Genomic DNA, 14,190 nt, shown 5'->3' on the forward strand with positions numbered 1-14,190 from the left:
CATCGAAATGGAAACAGTCCCGCTCTCTCTCTCTGAAGATCAGAATACCACGAAGGACCGAGGATTGACTCTGCTCAGGGAAACTCGAGCCAAGGAGGGCCAAACCTGAGCAACATCCAAAACCAGACATGGTCCCTGTGTTCCAGATGTGGGTGCTCTGAGGGAGGTAAAATAAAAACAACGTTTGCCTCCGCCATCATTTATTAATCATTCTCCGTCTTGTACCCTGTCTGTCTAATTTCTCGTCTGGAGGCCCCGAAGCCACGTCAAAGCCATGCCCACTCCAGGGCATATGCCCAGCACAGTGCTGACACAGAGTGCCAGATAAGGATCCGTCGGGTAGAAGGTACTCAAATTGTAATGGTTTTCCCAAGCAGCTTCTGACCAGAGGAGATAATTAAGGAAGATAGTGCATTTGGGGGCCCAGGGTAAAGTCCACCATGGGTTGAGCACTGGGGACAAAGACTGAGAACAAATAGCCACTCCTCTGCTTGGAGAACAATGGATTCTAGTTCGCTTAGGACTTAGCTCGGGAGCCGATGTTAACTGTACAAATTCTGAGACCAGGAAATAGACAGAAAACCTGAGACACACAGCCACACATTCATGCCTCCTCGACTTGGCTTTTCCACATCTCCCCCTTCCTCTCCTGCCCCCACCAGATACGCGAGAGCATCTGGCTCCTAAGAACCGGATTCATTACAATATGATCATGAGTGGAAAGAGGAGAGCCAGCTACATGTAATTCAGAAAAATGGGAAAGGATGTGCCCCAACCAAGGTAATCAAGACTTTTCTTTTATTACATTGCAGACCCCTGCAGGACAAAAAGCTGGAGGTGCTGGAAATGGTTGGGATCGCCTTGTTTTGTTTTTTTTCCTTACGTACTGTCTACACCCAACGTGGGACTCCGACTCAACCCAGAGAGCATGACTCCCATGCTCCACCGACTGAGCCAGCCAGGCACCCCAAGAGCAGCTTTTCTTTTTCTTTCTTTTTTCTTTTTTTTTTTTTTTAATGCTTATTTATGTATTTTGATGGGGGGTGGGAAGAGAAAGCGAGAGGGAGAAAGAGAGTCCCAAACACGCTCCACGACATGGGGCTCGATCCTACAACCCTGGGAGAATGACCTGAGCTGAAATCAAGAGTTGAATGTTCAACTGACTGAGCCACCCAGGCACCCCAGAGTGGCTTTTCTTAAAAGAGAAAATTGAATGTTCAGGGCATCTGGGTGGCTCGGTCAGTTGAGCATCTGACTTAGGTTCGGGTCATGATCTCGTGGTCTGTGAGTTCGAGCCCCGCGTCGGGCTCTGTGCTGACAGCTTGGAACCTGTAGCCTGCTTTGGATTCTCTGTCTCCCTCTCTCTCTCTCTGCCCCTCTCCCGCTCGTGCTCTGTCTCTTTCTGTCTCAAAAATAAATAAATGTTAAAAAATTAAAAAAAGAGAGAGAATTGAATGTTTGAAGGATTGGATAAGTAATAAAGAGAGGATGGCTATCAAGGTCTTGGGATTTAGGACAGGGTGGAGGGGGAGGTCTATGCATTTTTTGAAATTATATGCAAAACATCACTCATTTGAATCAGTGGAGACAGGAAGGGTGAAGGATGGAAAACGCAATAAAAGAAAATAAACGATTTCCCCTCCCCCCAGTGTTATCTTTTCTCTCTCATGCATCAAAAGGCAAAGGGAAAAACTTAATGATTCTGCAGCCTTAGATACTCACTGGGTGCAAACAATAAAATCTTCACTTTACAGCACCAAATTAATCACCTTCGTGCTCGGGAAAAACAGGATTTGCAGGGAAAAATACCATGGCATGGTGTGATCTTATGGAATGTGGCTACCTTTAGGAGGCACAGAGACAGAATTTTGTAAACTGCCTTATTGTTAATTGCATTTCAGTGGAGAGTGCCTCCTGACCGACCACACAGGGCACAGTGTTTCTGTCCATCTTCGTCAGATAAATGCCCCCGCGTGTTAGTGCATAGACTGAGTCAGAATCCATCCTGCCATCAATCTGCCACCTCGAAATGGTTCCATGAGCCTTCCTGAGTCCGACCACAGAGCCACACGCAACGTGGGCAGGTAGGGTGCCGTGGGGAGGAGGTCTCAGAAGGAGTCCCCAGCTTGGTGGGGACAGCTGTGTGACGCAGGAGACCCAGGGGGAGCTCTGGAGGAGGCTTCTTAACTTGGGCTGACTCTATTAAGCATCCTTCATTTAGAAGTAATCGATTCACTGTTTCCGAAATCAAACACACAAGTGCCAATGCCGTGACTTAAATTTCTTCTGACCTTTTATTTCTTGCCAAAAAAACTTGGCTTTTACCGCAGATTGTAAAAGACCACTGATGACAGTGAATGATGATTATTGAAATTACTGTAGCAGTAATGAATTGATGGAATAATAAAGTACTCCCTGTATCCCAACTTTCTCCTCCAAATTGAAATTCTGTTCTCCCATAGCACTCGCTGCCATATTACTCAATTTTGGGGTCAGAGACCCCTCTGAGGAGCTGGTGAAGGCCAGGAATGGTTTTCCCAGAAATGCACGAGCAGACACAAATTTGCCCATAAATTCAGAAAGCTCATAGATTCCCCTTCCAAAAACAAACAACAGTTCGGAGACCTCCACCTAGCACTTGGTATTACAGCAATTCTTTCATTGGGATTTTGACCTGTTCTTAGGGTCCCAGAGCACAGTGCCTGTAAACTAGTTATCTTGCTCAATGGTAAGATTTACTGTTAACCTGACTTTTTAAGGCAAGAATGGTGGAATGAGAGAGAGGATATTCAGAAGTAGAGAGAATACATATTTATGTTGTGCAAGAAAAAATATTTTACTGGTCTTTCAGCTATATCCATTTTTTTTAATTTTTTTTTCAACGTTTATTTATTTTTGGGACAGAGAGAGACAGAGCATGAACAGGGAAGGGGCAGAGAGAGAGGGAGACACAGAATCGGAAACAGGCTCCAGGCTCTGAGCCATCAGCCCAGAGCCCGACGCAGGGCTCGAACTCACGGACTGCGAGATCGTGACCTGGCTGAAGTCGGACGCTTAACCGACTGCGCCACCCAGGCGCCCCACAGCTATATCCATTTTTTATTGGGATTGGATCGCTAGGAAATTTCATAGCGCGAAGGAAAAGAGCCAGTTTCTTTTATACAGATGGGGATCCAGAGACTAAGCCCTTGGGAGAATTGATCTGGAAAGATGTGTAGTTATAAGAATGAGCCTAGACAGGGGCCTGGGGAAAGACAGAGGGGACCCCCAAAAGATCAAGATGCAGCCTAAAAGTCTGTCTTAAGGGGGCTTGTTCCTTTCCAGAATCCACCCACCGGGCAATACTGGCTGCAAGTGTACCCACCATGAGTGATTCCGGGCACAGATTCCATGTCGCTTTCCTACACCTGCTAAGGCCTCATCTTGCCTTCCTAGGTTCTCTGGCCCTCCTGGGGTCCTACCTCTAGGTAGAGGTTAAGGGACAAGACCTCAGGCATCTTTGCCACCTCAACCCTGGTCCAGTAGACAGCTGGACCTTTCACTGAAGCCTCATCTGTGAGGGGGCAATGCCGAGGGCCCCACTTGGGGTGGGGGGAGAGAGATGCCGGAAAGCAAACCCATCCTGCCATTTACTGGGTAGCATGAGAAGCTAGCGCCCCTCCTCATTCACTTGCCAACCACTTACTGAGTGGCTCCATCTGCGAATGTGGACTCGGAGAAGAGGGCCTGGGTTCAAATCCGAGTCCTCTACTTTCTGCCTCTGTGACCTTGGGCAAGTTACTTACCGTCTCTGTGCCTTGATCTGCTCATCTACAAAATGGGGATAATAATGGTACCTACTTCAGAGGGTTGTCATGAGAACTGAGTTAGTCACGCAGAGCGCCAAGAGGAAGGCAGGCACCCGGCAAGCAAATTTAAGGGTCAGTTGTTTTAACTGAGTCGAACACACACGGAACTCGGAGTCTAGCGAGGAAAGCAGAAACTGTGGTATAATCCACCGTTCGAACTTAACTCCCAGAGTGTCGTGCTCGCTTCCTCTCCTGCTCCCTGCAGTCAGGATCTTATTCTACCAGTTACCCTCCTCATTCTCACATCCACGGTCTCTTCTGCTTTGCTTCGGCTCACACACCCGTCCAAAGATTTTCAGGCTCTGAAACCCAAACCTCTCCTCTCGCCTCTCAAGTAAATGCCCTGTATCTTCCCCTGCTCCGACGTGCGTCTTGAAAGAGGCGTCTACACTCACAGTCTCCCCGGCACACTACTCCCGCCTCTGACTCTGGCCCTGGCATGTAAGGATCTCCCCCCAAGGCCACCAGGGACCTCTTAAATCCAGTATGTATTTTTAGTCCTTACCTCACCTTGACTTCCTGTAGCACTGGACAATGTCGACTCCTCCTACCTCCTTAAAATTCTTTGTCCTCCAACTAATTCCTCCAGCATTCTCCTGCCATTCCTGCCACAAGCCAGGGGATGTGCTAGATCCTGGGAGGCAAACATACTCAAGACAGTCTCCCACAAGGAACTCAGGCTTTGGGGGAGGGGAGGGAGATTAGGTATACGGAATAACTGCAAATCAGCAGGATAGGTTCCAAGATGAGGACCAGAATGGGTTATCTGGCAGGGCTGTGTTCCTTCTGGAGGCTCTAGGGGAAAATCAATTTCCTTGCCTTTTGCAGCTTCTAGAAGCTTGTGGCCCCAGACCACTCTGACCCCAGAGGTTGCATTGGTCCATCCAGATAATCCAGGGTAGTCTCCTCATCAAAAAAAAAAAAAAAAAAATCCTTAACTAAATCACATCTGCAAAGTCCTTTTTTTGCCACGTCAAGGAAACATATTCACGGGTGATTAGGATAGGACATCTTTGGGGGCCATGATTCTGCCTACTGAAGATGGGGTAGTCGTTCCCCCTCGAGTAGCCAGAGAACTGGCGAGAGAGAAGACTCCTGGAGCAGAATCTTACAGGTTTAGCTCCCATTGGCCAGACGGGGGGACAAGGCGGTCCAAAAAAAAGGAATGGCGCTTGTTGGGAGGTGATGTGGAGAAAGAAAAGGTGAGCCTGGTGGTCTGCAACCACTCAACCACTCCAGCTGCACAGCTGAATAGAAGAGAGTTCCTTCTGGAAACCAGATGAGGGAGAAAAAGTATAAGCTGGATTACGAAGGGTTTTGATTTTCTTTTTTAACGTTTTATTTATTTTTGAGACAGGGAGAAACAGAGCATGAACAGGGGAGGGTCAGAGAGAGGGAGACACAGAATCCGAAACAGGCCCCAGGCTCTGAGCTGTCAGCACAGAGCCTGACGCGGGGCTCGAACCCACAGACCGCGAGATCATGACCTGAGCCAAAGTCGGCCGCTTAACTGACTGAGCCACCCAGGAGCCCCATTTTTTTTTTTTATATATATATATAACCATAGTAAAGAATCTGAAATTTATCTGAAATGTACTTGACCCATGCTATTACTTTAACCTGGGCTATTGTTTCTTTAATTTTTCCTTGACTCATTTTTTTTGTCCTAAAGAATAATGTCTATGAAATCATGGGTTTTGTATGTTGGTTACATCGTTCCAAAGTGTGTTTACATAACTGTAAAAATAAAATGTTCTTGGGGCGCCTGGGTGGCTCAGTCGGTTGGGCATCCGACTTCGGCTCAGGTCATGATCTCGCAGTTTGTGGGTTCAAGCCCCGCATCAGGCTCTGTGCTGACAGCTTGGAGCCTGCAGCCTGCAGCCTGCTTCAGATTCTGTGTCTCTTTCTCTCTGTCCCTTCCCCGCTCGCTCGCTCTCACACAAAAAAAATAAACATTAAACATTTTTTAAATAAGAAAAATAAAATGTTCCTATATGTACCACTTAAAATCATCCATGCACACCCATGAACGAGTTCCCTACTTGGGGAAACAGAGCCAGAGGCAATGCAAACCACCTGAACGTTCTAGGCAGGGAAAGCACGCGGTCAGGTTTGCCTTTGATAAATACCATTGATAATCACTTTGGACTGAATGGAAACAAGTGAAACTTATAACAAAAAGATCATAAAGTAGCATACTTCCACACTAGTCAGGGTAAGAGATGAGAAAATGGACTAAGGTATCAGGGGAGGGCTGGATACGAGCAGTGCAAGGAGGTTGGAAATGCTGGATAATAGTGAAGACTGGAAAAGGGGGATCGGAGACAGCAGCTGGGGTCCCAGCATGTACGACACCACGCACAATTGCCCACTCGCTAAGAGAGTAAATAAGGGAGACAGTCAATGGGCTGTGGCAGGATTGGGAGGAAATGGTTATTTTTGGTCTGGACCTGCCGAATGTGGGGTGTTCTGGAACACTCATGTACGGGCTTGAATGCCCGGGTCTGGGGCCACGCAGATGGGGGCAGTTTCCAAAGCAGCGCTGTCCAGGAGGGATACACTGTCAGCTCCCCACGCTATTTTCCGTGGCCAAGTGGCCACATTAAGACAAGTAAAAAGAGCGGCAGCTGGGTGGCTCGGTTGGTTGAGCATCCAAGTCGAGACTGAGTCCCACACTGGGCCCTGTGCTGACAGTGCAGAGCCCGCTTGGGATTCTCTCTGTCCCTCTCTCTGCCCCTCCCCTGCTCATGCACACGCAGGAGCAACATAAATAAACATTTTTTAAAAAACAAGTATAAAGGAACGGATGAAATTAATAACGTGCTTAATATACCCCAACATATGTGGATTATTATATTTCAAAACGGAGCAGTATAAAATCTACTGAGATGTTCTACATTCTTTTTCTTGTTTTAAGTCTTCAAGATCCGGTGCAGCTTTTTACACTGAGAGGACATCTCAATCCGGACATGCCAAGCGCTGAGTAGCGACCACGAGAGGTGGCTGCTATATTGTATGACACAGCTTAGGAGCCATGTGCAACATAAGAAGAGCATGAGAAGGATGTCAGGACAAACTGGATGAACATCAGCGTGGGGTGTGAAGGACAAGAAAGAGGCACCAAAGAAGATTAATGGGGGTGGCGGGTGGGGGAGCCTGGCTGGAAGTTGGAAGGGCATTCGAGTCTTGACCTCAGGGGTATGAGTTTGAGCCTCACGCTGGGTGTAGAGATTACTTAAATAAAAAAAAACTTAGGGGCACCTGGGTGGCTCAGTCGATGAAGCGTCCGACTCCAGCTCAGGTCGTGATCTCGCAGCTTGTGCATTGAAGCCCCACGTTGGGCTCTGTGCTGAAAGCTCGGAGTCTGGAAACTACTTTGGATTCTGTCTCTCTCTCTCTCAAAACTAAAATAAACATCTAAAAAAAAAAATAAACAACTTAGGGGCGCCTGGGTGGCTCGGCCGGTCGAGCGTCCAACTCTTGGTTTCAGCTCAGGTCATGATCTCGCAGTTCACGATTTCGGGTCCCGAGTTGGGCTCTGCACTGACTGTCGGGTACCTGCTTGGAATTTTTCTCTCTCCCTCTCTCTCTCTGCCCCTCTCCCTGCCTCCCTCTCTCTCTCTCTCTCAAAATAAATAAATAAACATTAAAAAAAAAAAAAACTTAAAAAAAGAGGGGATCCTAGGTGGCTCAGTCAGTTAAGCGTCCGACTTTGGCCCAGGTCATAGTCTCCCGGTTCATGGGTTCAAGCCCTGCTTTGGGCTCTGTGCTGACAGCTCGGTGCCTGGAGCCTGCTTTGGATTCTGTGTCTCCCTCTCTCTCTCTGGCCCTCCCCTACTAGTGCTCTGTCTCTCTCTTTCAAAAATAAATCAATGTTAAAATAAATAACACATAAACAAACAAACAAATAAATAAAAACTTAAAAAACTCATGATTAAACAGGAGCCAAAGAGGTTAGGAGGAGAATGAGGGAAGCGCTAACTAACATCAACCCCCTGAGAATTTCAAGAAGAAAAGGACTATGTACTTAGTGGCCTCAAACGCTGCAGGGACACCCTCAGTGCCAGGCACGTGGACTCCAGGCTTAGCCCCAGTTTGAACCCTGGCTTGACCACTCACGGCCGGGTGCCGTGGCAGTGACTATGGATGCCATCTGTGCCCAGCCCACCTCAGAGTCCCCCTGTAGCTTCATAGACAGCATCCAGCCCACGAACAACATGCCCCCTCAGTCACCTGCCTGCCCCACACTGCGGGCCGCTTCTGCGAGCTATAGGGGACTCGCTGCCCCCAGGGACAACCCTTAGCGGATGAGGGAGGAGAGTACCTGGAGAAACGTCTCTGCCTCCCCATCTCCCAGTGGTGTGATTTTAAGAGGGTGTTTTGGGGGCACCTGGGTGGCTCAGTTAAGTGACTTCAGTTCAGGTCATGATCTCACGGTTCGTGGGTTCGGGCTCTGTGCTGACAGCTTGGAGCCCACTGTGTCTCCCTCTCTCTCTGCCCCTCCCCTGCTCATGCTCTGCCTCTCTCTCAAAAATAAATAAACATTAAAATAAAAAGAAGAGGGTGTATTTGTTTTCTATTGCTGCTGTCACAAATTACCACTAATTTTGGGAACACACACACACGTTTGTGATCTCACAGTTCGGGGGATGAGTTTGACCTGGACCTTACTGGGCAAAGATCAGAGTGCCCGCTGGGGGGCGGGGGGGGGGGGTGCTTTCCTTTCTGGAGACTCTGGCTCCTCTCTTCCCTGATTTGTGGCCCCTTCCTCCATCATCATTCCTGATAGCACTGGGCTGAATCCTTGCCACACTGCCAATGTCTCTGGGTCTCTCGATTCTTTCTTCCACTTTTAAGGACGCTGTAATTACATTGGGCCCACGCGGGTAATCCAGGGTAACCCCCTTAAGGTCAAACTTAGTTCCATCTGCAGCCTGGTAACACAACATGCTTACAGTTTCCAGGGACGGGACACAGACATCTTTGGGGTCCGGGGCATTGGTCTGCCTACCAGAGGGGGTTCCATACAGTTTCCCGGATAGATGCCAACAAGGCTGAGCCCACGGGGGTAACCCGCTCGCTTACATTCTTTGTGGCTTTCTCCCTTCCCTCATTCTGCCCACTTCTTGACTTGTGCTTCCCGGGAGGACCTTCCAAATAAACTCCCTTCCCCCAAATCCTCGTCTCGAGATCTGCCTCAGAGGAACCTCAAGTAAGACAGTGATCTTGGGGAAGTTACTCAATCAGTCTGAGCCCCACTTTCCTCCACCGTGAAGGGTATATCTCAGTACCTAGCTCACAAGGCTGTTGGGAGAATTCTAAGAGATGATATTCATTAAAGTCTGTATGGTGTGTGTAGCAAGTCCTCAACTTGGAGGGGGGCAGCTGGTGCACAGAGAGGGGCCGGACTTGGACAGAGAAATAGTCCTCCCTCTGAGACGCTGACTCTCAGAGGGGTGGGGTGGGGACAGTGTGGGAAAGGTGGAGGGTTTCTTCTATGCGCCTCTGTTTTCTTTCTTTCTTTTTCTTTCTATTTATTTATTTTGAGAGAGAGAGAGAGAGCAAGCAAGGGAGGGGCAGAGAGAAAGAGGGAGAGAGAGAATCCCAAGCAGGCTCCACACTGCCAGTGCAGAGCCCAACGCGGGGTTTGATCTCCTGAACCACGAGATCATGACCTGAGCAGAAACTAAAAGTCAGACGCTTAATCGACTGAACCACCCAGACGCCCCATCCATTTCCTTCTTGAGCTGCATCTGCTTCTGAGGGCTGAACAGCACAGGACTGACTTTGGGCAGAGAACAATGAACATTCGGAATAGTATACTTAGAGATTTCTGAGCTGTCAGGAAAGCCCGGTTGGCACCAGAGATCATACATCGGTCACAGCACGACCTCTGAGCTCTGAGTTTTCTCCATGTGGTGAAATGGGTGGCGGGGGGGGGGGGGGGGGGGGGGTGGGGGGGGGTAGGGAGACGGTGGATGGAAGGGACGTAAGGCCGGATGTTTGCAGGTAGATATGGTCAAAGAAGGGCGGTGCAGGAGACAAGGTTGGGGAGCTTGTTGAAGGCTCCAGCCTGGATGGAAGGGCAAGGGGCCACTTTGAGAGACTGGTGGCCCCCCTGCGGTGGAAGTGTGGGTGTAAAGAGACGGGAAGGCGACAGGAGATAGGATGTCAGTGCTTAACATCTCCAGGGAAGAGACAGTTTATGGTGCAGAGGAGTGAAGGTGAAAGTCGTTAGATCTGAGGTACCCATCACCTACCAGGTCTTAGTCATGACTGGAGAGTCCTCCCACCTGCCACCACCCCCCCCCACCCTTGCCCCCACCCAGGACAAATCAGGGGTCACTCTTGAACGGGCAAGATTCCAACAAGGTAGGGGAGGGACTATCCCGGCAATAGATGGTGGTTAACGCTGGATAGCAAACACCCAAAGTGAGAAAGTCAGGACAGAAGGAAAGTAACGTGACCGGAGCTGCTTTGGAGGTAACAGAATGTGGGAGGAGGAACAGGCGGCCTCCTGTCCCTCTGGGTTTCTGAGAAAGCAGAATCCTTTAGGGCAGTGTCCCCCACAGCATCCACAGCACCAGGGGAGCCCATTAAAAGCAAGGATTCTTGGAGCGCCTGGGTGGCCCAGCGGGTTAAAAAGCGTCCAACTTTTGATTTTGGCGCAGGTCATGATCCCAGGGTTGTGGGATCGAGTCCCATGCTGAGCATGGACCCTGCTTAAGATTCTTTCTCTCCTTCTGCCCCTCCCCCACAAATAAAAACAAACAAACATAAATAAAAGCATGGATTCTTAGTACTCCTTCCCCCCCTCCCCCCCCAGCATATATCCCCGACCAGCTGTATTAGTGGCCTGGGGCTGCTGTAACAAAGACCACAAAACTGGGTGGCTCAATACAGAGTACAGAAACGTATTCTCTCACAGTTCTGGAGACCAGAAGTCTGGAATCAAGCCACTGGCAGGGAATGCTCTCTCTGATGGCTCTAATGAAGGGCCTTCCTTGCTTCTGGGAGTCAGAAGCAATCCTTGGCGTTCGTTGGTTTGAAGCTGTCTCACTCCAATCTCCGTCCCAGTCTTCACGTGGCCTTTTTCCGGTGTCTTTGTCCCCAAATCTCCCTTTCCTCATAAATCATTGGGTTTAGGGCCCGCCCTAATCTACCACGACCTCATCTTAACTTGATGACATCTGCAAAGACCTTTCCAAATAATGCCACATTCACAGGTACCAGAAGTCAGGACTTCGATACATCTTCTGGGGTGGGGGACACAATGATTAAAGAAAATAACGGTTTGTGACATGTGTTGAACATGGTAAGGCAGACTTTATTCAGGACCACTGCAACAGAATTTTGCAGTGAGGGACAGAGATTGGGCTCAACTCTTGAATATAGCACGGGCAAGAGGGAATTTACAGCCAAGGAGCAGGGTGGGAATCTGTAGGTGGAAAATTAGGAAGAGGAAATAACAGGGGTGGGGGTGGGGGGATTCCGGCTAAACCGACCTAACAGGATTCTTGCTAAAGGCAGGATGATCAGACATCACCTGGGGGATGGGGAACCTGATCAGATATTGGACGGGGGCACGGATATTGCTAAAACTGGATTTTACAAGGAAGTACACAGCTGAGCCTAGAAAGTTCAGGAGCCTGACTAAAGTTTGGCCGAGCAAAGAATTTTTGTCCTAACTCAACCCATCGTGCCAGCTAGATACAATCTTTGGAGGCAGGGCTGGTAAATACGTATTTTTTAAGGGTCCACGCGGTAAAGGAACCTAGGACAACCATCTTTCAGTTGGCATCAGCAGGACCTGAAAACTCAGGGAAGATGGTCCTCTGATGGCTCCGCTGGGGAAGACTCAGACAAAGGCTGGTGGGAGAAAAGCTGGCTGGGGGAAGCACAGAGAACCCTGCATTTAGGACAGAGAAGGAGGGTGGAGAGATCCAGTGGATCGTCTGGCCCCAAGGCTGAAGACCGACTCCACACGAATGAAGGCATCCGTAGCTCAGTCAAGAGTCTACCGCCTGTGCTCAGAATTTGATTCCAGGTGTTGCAGAGCTGCTGAGAGCTCCAAACCCAGGGGTTGGGGTGCTGGAGGAGGAAGGAGCAGGTTTTGAGGATGCTGGCCTCCCACAGACTCCGCACGGATCAGTTTCTTGCTCCGCCAGCCATTCCACAAGGAAGCCCCGCAGGGCTCTGTCCAAGGTCTCTTTCACTTTCCTCCACAATTCTCCTTCCCGGTTAATCCCACCTCTTTCCGAGGCTAGAAACTCCATTTACATGCTGATGGTCCCACATTTGCATCTCAAACTCAGAGCCCACCCCCACCCCAAGCGCCAGCCCTTGTGTGACCCATTGCATTCAGCCTAGACTATCTGGCAGGTGCCTGAAATTTCACATTTTCAAAGCCGAACTCGCCCCTACACTTGTTTGCCTTCCCATAGTTTCCATTTCAGTTAGCATCACTACCCACCCAGACCCCCCCAAACTAGAAATCTGGGCGTCATCTTATGCTTGTTCCTCCAACCACACACTAAATCACCTCCACTCCTCTCTTTTGTCCACATTCCCGCTGCTTCATTTCAAATACCCTCAACTCCATGCTCGACTACTACAATTACCTGCTAATTAGAGATGTGGCCCCGTTTTCCCCTCCAGGAGTCGGCATCCTCCCAGATGAAGTGCAGCCTTTTCTACAAGCTCAACTTGTAAAAAAACAAATCTGACAAACTCTGCTGACTACGGCACAAATGCCAACCTCCTCAGCATGACACATGATCTTCATGTAGGGCCCCACTCACCTTGCCCCTAACCCCCCAAATTGTTTTTTCTAGTTGTGACTTTGACTAAAACAAAAAAATTAAAAACGCACAAACAAAACCCAAACCCCACAACGATTCACAAAATCAATCTTAAAAGGGAGGGGATGCGAGGACTAAAGGTATCTGCATCCTCCGTTCACGGGTCTGGAGGTCTGGGGGGTGTATACAGGCGTCTTCCCAGGTGATGCAGATGCGGATCCAGGTTTGCCAACCACAGGGCCGTGCCATTCTTAAAAAAAAAAAGAAAGAAAAGAAAAGAAAAGAAAAGAAAAGAAAAGAAAAGAAAAGAAAAGAAAAAAGTCCAACAATTCACATCGGAGAATCCGGGCTACTATGTTTTTCCCTAACTTCCTGTAGAGGCACACAGAAAAAAACCACAGCGCAGAAAAGCCTGCATCAGCCGGTCGGCTTCGTTGCATCACTTCTGCCTCCTCACCAAGATTGACACCCCGAGGAATTGTCCGGCAGAAATTTTAAGAATGAAAAAGGGCATCTGCAGAGCCCGCAGATCTGACCCGCAACATAAAGCACCTTTCGGTTACCAAAAACATCACTGCCCCCAAAACCCAGTTAGAAAATGCCGAACCACCCGAGCAAAGTTTCGTCGGCATTCCTCCACACTCCTCGGTTTTGAGGGAAGCCCTAAAAGACGTAGTGTTATGAAAGCATTTTGCTTTACTTTCATCGGCAGTGCCTCCGAGAGTTGAAAACCCGAAGAAAGCACTTTCGCAAGCTGAAGCTGTCCTATCAGTGTTAATTCAAACACACACAGTATTAGGCTGCCATGTTTACTTGGACATGTGAAGAGCAAACAATGTAACTGAGGAACCTTGAGCTCGGACTCCCTCCCAAGCACGTTGAACATTCAAGAAACTTTGCAGGACGTCTGCACACCCAGTGAGGCTCACGTTAACTCCTGAGCCAGGCTAAAACAATAGAAGGGAGAGACGACACAAGTCACTATTAATCAGACGCGCCGTTTATGTTTTTAAATCTTCCCTCGCAGCAGAGGCGGCTTTTCCTCTGCTCCTACTCTTTTTGAAACTGTTTCCACGGTCATTGTCTCCCAGTACGAAACGACGGCGGCGCTCGGGGAGCAGGTACAGCGTCCCGCAGGGTGTAGCGCGGTGGAGCCCGGCCAGGTTTTGGGAAACATTCCCGGCCCTTCCGGCGGGTCGAGGAAAAGTAGGTGGCCCGGGCGCCAAAGGCTGCTGCCAATGCAACTCGCAACTTTTGAAATCAATCCTTTTTGCATCATGCAACGGATGCCACCGCTCCTCGGGTTTGCAACCCCCCACCCCTCCCCCGAGACCAATCATTGCCGCGCTCGGGCCTGCACATCGCCCCCGCCCCCTTCCCGGGCCGCACGCAGCCACCGAGACGCTCCGGCCGCGGCCCGCCGCCTCTTAAAGGGCGGTAGCCGGCCCTTAAAGGCCCCTCGCGCGCGGCGCACGGCGGAGCGCGGCGGCCCGGTTCCCGGCAGGGGCCCGCCGAGCCAGGCCGAGCCCCCGCGGCGCCCA

Source organism: Herpailurus yagouaroundi, unplaced genomic scaffold (genome assembly GCF_014898765.1).
Source record: "Herpailurus yagouaroundi ecotype Mexico unplaced genomic scaffold, PumYag 203, whole genome shotgun sequence".
Lineage (NCBI taxonomy): Eukaryota > Metazoa > Chordata > Mammalia > Carnivora > Felidae > Herpailurus > Herpailurus yagouaroundi.